Source organism: Dermacentor silvarum, chromosome 1 (assembly GCF_013339745.2).
Source record: "Dermacentor silvarum isolate Dsil-2018 chromosome 1, BIME_Dsil_1.4, whole genome shotgun sequence".
Classification (NCBI taxonomy): Eukaryota; Metazoa; Arthropoda; class Arachnida; order Ixodida; family Ixodidae; genus Dermacentor; species Dermacentor silvarum.
In genome coordinates, this window is record NC_051154.1 from 388,332,407 (window position 1) to 388,338,982 (window position 6,576).

Sequence of the window (6,576 nt, forward strand, 5' to 3'; positions counted from 1 at the left end):
AAACGAGGTGTCGCTCTACTATAGAGCGACAAAAGCTGTGGAGCCCTGTAGCATTGGAACCTGGCCGGGGCAACTCCTAAAAAAACATATCTGACGCCGATGCCAACGAATTATATTCGTTTATTTGTACAAGAGCACCCCCATGCCGCCATGCCATCGGGGCCTGTAGGCTACAGCGCGCTCGCGCGCTATGCCGCGTGATCTCTAAACGTACGCGTAATTCTTGTGGCGTATTCTCGTCGGAATCTGCATCCATTCCAAGAGACAGTGATGCTTTCTGGATAGCTTGCGTGAATGGAATCCATGAGCGTTTATAATTGAGTGGTCGCCAATGAGTTCACCATGCTCAACTTTTAATTATACCTAATGTCTTGCTTATATGGGTTAATTAATTTGCCTAGAGAAAATGTGAATTCGTAGCTTATCTTTCATGTGGGCGAGCGCCACTGGCGGCTCGCCTATAATAGCACTGTAGCACACTTTTCAAGCAGATTATCGTGTTGCGCGGTGTATGTTAGTCCTTGTGCAATTATATTCCGAGCCGCATTTACTGCTTGGGAATAAAATCAGAAGATTGACGGTTACACGATGGCTTCTTTAACAAGGACGACTGCGTGCAGTAATAGAAGTTTTTAAAATGACACCAGACGGCGTATTCCAACCCGCCAATATCACGCACAAGAATTAATTTTATGCATGCCGCACTATAATAAAGGTCTCTTCAATGCTTCGCATTCACAATGAACATCGCATAGTGCGCTATTTATTTCCGAAATCTGGCCGCTTCGCTGCAGCTTTAGTAGGGAGTAAGGAGTACATTTGATCGCGTGTCTGCGTTCGTTGGCGCAAACATTCAATTTTTCGTTCAGTGTGGTGATACGTTCCTAATCAAGGGGGTGTTCAGCTGTGTGAGTAAAATGCGCTTGAAAAAAAAAAAAGAAATATTCAGTGGAGTCCCATATAGATTGCTCAGACGACCTTGACGCCGAAAGCTTAAATGCGTTGACCTCATTTCATTTGCTATTGTTTTCTTATGTTGGTAAATAATAAAATAACTATTAATTGGGCGAAATTCGGTTTAATTGTTTTCTTACTTGCTGTTCCGGAGTCCTTAATTGATCCTTATTAGTATGTACTGCTCTTCGAACTCTTGATTAGTCTTATTTTGGCGTGACCAGTCTTATTATAGAGTCTCGAATTGATGTTAAGTAGTGTCTATTACTGCCTAAAACCCCTAATTACTTTGTTTAGTCGTAATTATTCGTAGTTAATTAGTAATTCACTTTAGCACGCTTTATAAAAGTGTCGTATGATGTCCGTGCGTTGGTCTTCTTAATTACCCTAATTACTTTTAATTAGTCTATGGGGCTACTCCTAATTACTCTTAATTATTTATAGCTACTTTGTGCCTAATTCCCTTTTACATGTTTTATCGAACGGTAGACGTGTAGTACGCCGCTTTTAATTTTTGCTATCGCAAGACTTATCGAAGATGGTCCCATTCCGCGACTAATGAGCCAGTTAAGCCTTTCGCTTTAAAGGGCGCTGATGCCCATTAACGCGCACCCACGAGCGCTTATGCTCCATCGCGTGCACACAGCGAGCGAAGCTATTCTAGCTAACAGTAGAAAGTGCCGCCTGCGGCCGCAAAACCTCGCCGAGCTATGACATCGCTGCGTTGCCTAGCAACCACCTCGCGGAGCGGCTTGTGCCTCGCCTCCTCTCCGTGCCGTGCACATGCTGCCTTGACATGGAACGTTAAGGAGAGAGAAGGAGAGCATGCGCGCGGCGCGGGCAATGCTCGGGAGAGAGAAAGAAAAAAATGTGAGCGACATAGAAAGGGAAAGAAATTGCAGAAGCACCAACGAAGCGACGCGCAGAGCTGCTGCCGACGCTAGGATGGATAGTTGGGCGTGTTGGTTAAGCATGATCTGAAGTGAGGGCGCGATAACGACGACGGACGGAGAGAGAACACACACACACACAGGGTGCGCGAGTTTCCCCGTTTCCCGCGTTCGCGCCGGGGAAACGCGGACCGCGTCGGCAGCAGCTCGGAGACACTGCGCACAACCGTTTTCCGCCGCCGCGCCGAGACTATAGACGTTTTCACGAGGGCGCTTCCGACGGTCTGGCGTGGAGAGTATGTGTCAGTGTTGCCTGTTCGGTCTGGACTGTGAGCTTGCTTTGCGCTTGCATTGCGGAGTGGTAGCTTTCCTTCGATGTTTCCGTTTATTTTTGTCACGAATGAGTTACGCTCGTAAATAATGACATATATGCTCATCAAAAGGCTACAGGCCAGCACTGTGCAGTTTATGAGTGCACAAACAACCAGCCGAAAATAACGATTTTGGGGACTAAGTGTGTCCACAACACAGCACTCCGCGAGACCACTGCCGATGTGATATGTTCATCACGTTTCGCCGGTTTCCTGCATCACCTGAGGACTTGGCATTCCAGTCTAATGTGAACCAATGCACACATCAGTAAAATAAAGCATTTTGGTAAACCTTTTTCGGCACATTTCCCAATAGGTTGCGAGAATTGTCAGCTCTTCGATGCAATATTTTCTCGTATGTAGTGGCAGAGGCTACATTTGTTATTCTTTCAAACACGACTTCATTCCAGTGCCTAATACGGGGGCCACGCGGCGCACTTTTGATCGTGATCGAGGCCGATCTGGGTCAAATTTCTTGGTCACGATTGGCTTCTTTGCTCAATCTGCGGAAGGGAGCCAATCGCGGTCGAACATTCCGATCCAGATCGTTCTCGATCGCTATCAAAAGTGGCCGTGTGACACCGGTATAAGACAAATTGAAGCACTCTGCGAGAGAACTAGTCGGTAAATACACTTCGCAACTATCTGGAAAAATCGTGTCCTATGGAAGATGTATGCAGACCCTGTGTCTACCAAAACATTGTGTCTGCGTTCACACGCACCCTGCGCGGCCCTGCCCATAAAGTTAATAACTTCAACAGTGTGGTGCTGCATCGAGCTCACCCATCTTTGAGCGTTGTCTATGTGCTTGGGCAGCAAGAGAATGCAAAAACGAACGTGTCAACCTCATCAGCGCGGCCTAGCACCAGTGCTAGAGTTCGGGAACCGTAATGCGCTAACTGTGCATGGCGTAGAAATGCGCTAAATGAGCCCGCGCAAGTTAGAACGTAAAAAATGGTATTCGCATGGGTACGCGCGGACAATAGCATCATGCTTGCAAGAATAACAGTAACGAAAAAAATAAATTATTCGCACAGTCGATCAAGTGAAATACTTACGTGCGTGCAGTGACCGCTTCGCTGACCACTAAGCGCTTTTCACTCACGGTCAGTAGTGGTTTACACTGATATGCATATGTATTTATTCGACAATTGTTGAGACTCGACATTACTTTATCATGAACATTGCACAGAAACTAGAGAAAGAGCAGAGATGGCCCTAACGCTGCAATATTATTGGCTTATTTCGGTTCAGAGATAGCGCACATGAACAATTCCTTCCGTACGCCGTATCTTCAATACAAACTTCGCGCACGATCTACGTTAAGGTTCACCGTGAGCGAAGCTTGTTCCAAATTTAGACATTCGAAAGAAAAGCCATTCCAGGTAAACAAACGTAAAAAATAGGTAAACAAATATCTCTTTATAACAAGTCCTGTTATAATCCCTATTGGGATTGACAGTATGTATAAATAAATAACTACTAAATACTAAAAATAAAAATCTAGCACCTGGGCTGTATCAGTTGCGCTGGCATCTGTGATCACTGTCGCGCGTCGGTTCGCTGCAGGTACCGCGCTGCTCGATCGCCACGCTTATGTTTTGACATTTGGTTATAAGCAGACTGCACCGCACCAGATCCAATAAATTTTGCATGATTGAGCTGTTCAGTTGCGTCGGAAGCGTATGGAGTAACCACCGCAAATCTGCCAACCACTGACACGCGTCGTCAGGCCGCCGGCGCCTGGTTCTAAGCATTGCTCGACAGCTACGTACGCGCCTGCTTTCGCTAAATGAGGCAACCCTCAACCGCGAAACCTAATGGTGATCAGATTCAATCGACGATACGGTCACATGTGTCCAGAAATAACAATGAAATATACCGCTGATTAGCACGCCAGGTCTCGACGAAGCAGACGCGGCTGCCGCCACTACCGACGACGAAACACCACATCCACTGGCTGGGCTTGCTGTTGCCATGGCACACCACACTGAGCGCTCACGCGAGCACGTGAAACATGTAACAAGTGAAGCCGCACAAGACAAGCTAAACGGAAGAAAACAATCGAAATAATGCGCGGCGAAGATCACACAACAGAAGTGCGGCCGGCCTGCTCTCGCAAGGCACACAGTCCAAAATGGTGGCATAACATGTTCTGACGCTAGACGTCGCCCGCGTCGGCAAATGGCGCTGCTCAAACGTCGGTTTGTGAAAAGGTCTATACGCATGCCCCGGGATAACGATTGGATCAGCGCATGCGCTGACCTTGAGGCAACAGCTGTCTAAGCTTGTGCGCGGCGGCGCTGGATCCAAGGTCGATTCAAGTAGGTCGCGAAGCTTCCGGCAAAAAGCGGTTCAGAACGGATTGTCACCGACACCAGCAAGGGTGGTGTTATGGCAGCAGCGACTGAAGCGCGACTATGTTTGGACGGAACAAACATTGTAAAAGGAAAAAAAAAACGTTTTTAATTAAAGCGAGACACAGATTCATTCAACGAAAGTAAAATTTCTAATCAATTTTATATACGCAATGTGAGAAATAAAGAGACAACTCTATTTTACTTGATCATTATCAATAAATACTCTTTTTCAGCGCCCACCGCAAGAGCGCCCATCGATAGCCGCGGGCGTGGACGCCGCTATCACTTGCAAGACAATGCACCTCTTGGAGTGTGCAGAAAGGCGCGCTCGCAAAGTTCACTTGTTACAATGCGCCCCCCTGACATGTGTTGTTTTGCTCGTCGACGTTGGCCTGAATTTGGTGACGCGGGTAGTTATATTGTTTCTTAACCTGTTCAGTCAAAAGTAGGGAGTTGCAACCGGCAGATACTTGTTTAGTTCAGTTGTTTTCGTGTGACAGCGCTGGTCGACGGGCTTGGCGTCTGACGAAAGGCCGAGCACTCTATGCGCAAAGCGTTCGACGGCCTCCAAAGAAAGTATGTTCTGTGCAGCGGTGCGATTTCGACACCCGTATGGCTGACCTTTTCTTGCATCGCTTTCCGCGCTGAAAGCTCAGAACGACCATCAAGTCCAATGGCTTGGCATTTGAATATACAGATATAATCGCAATCCCCCGAAAACAATTTTCGCGCCTTTGAGAACAAAATGACGTCATTTCTGTCTTCAACGGATATGACGTCGCATCATTTTTTTTCTTCCGCCGAAGTGTTCCTTCCTCACACAGATGGCACTAATCCTCATGAACCGCCGATGAACCGCCATGTCTTGAACGTATGTGCTACTATGGAAGCTTAGCTACCAGGTATATTTACCTTGCTCGGTCAGTAGAAGTCATGGGACTCGCAAAGATAGTTCGTACTACCGAAGAAGAGGCCGTGCTTCGTGATAAATTCCGGAAATGATGGGGATGACTTGGTAGTGCTTAGCGTAGCCCAAAAGCCAGAACTAGCTAGGTGCCCATCAGCTCCGCTGTCTCTTTAGCATTGCGCCTCCCGTGCAAGCTACGCTATTTTTTTTTTTTAGTGACCGCATCCACCCAGCCCCTCTGTGACAACGCTAAAAGGCAGCCAACGCTATTCTTTTGGAGCAAGGCTATTTAGATGCTCTGGGGAGCGAGGTGAGCTGGCTAGGTAGACCGCACATGCGCAGACCCTGGCTTTTGTTTTTCACCGGCGTGCTCCACCGACGAAAGGCCGCAGGTCCGGCGTTCCGAGTTATTTTGTGGGCACATGTGCCTTCGACGTCAAGGTGCATGTGCCATGTGATGACGCGGAAGTCACGGGACCCGCTATGGCGAGCCGTGCCACGCCCCGCTGTATTCACTAGCAGTTGCGCCCCCGGAACGCCTACGTCTGCGTGTGCCAGCTTTAATTGCCAATGAAGAATTAAAAAAAATGCGATTTGAAGGATTCTTAATTATTTTAAGATGTCTTTTATAGGTTCGCATATAAGAAGTACGTCTCCTGCGTCGAGATAAACTATATATCAGCTTGTATGAATTGCGCATAAATTTAATTTATAAAAACCAACATTAACTGCAGAGCAAAACATTTGGCATCAAGAGGGTGTTAAACAGTGGATCTTAGGCAGGCCAACTTATCACCTGCTCATTAAAGTTGGTGTGGCAGAGTTGCCCATGTCGTGCTACCAAATTGTTTATTTTACAACTGCATGTGTGAAATAATGATATAGTGTCAACATCCCTTCACGGTCTATAATTCTGTTTGCGATATCATGCGTCACCAAAAGTACTCGCGACGTGGTGCAGCCTCGTTCAGATGGCACTCATCGGCCGGCGGAGGCAACTGGCACGCGTTTTCACAGGAGGCATTTAACCTTTCCTGTCGAAGTGTTGCAGCAGACAGCACAAGATGCGGTGCGTTCAAGTGATTACAAATAAG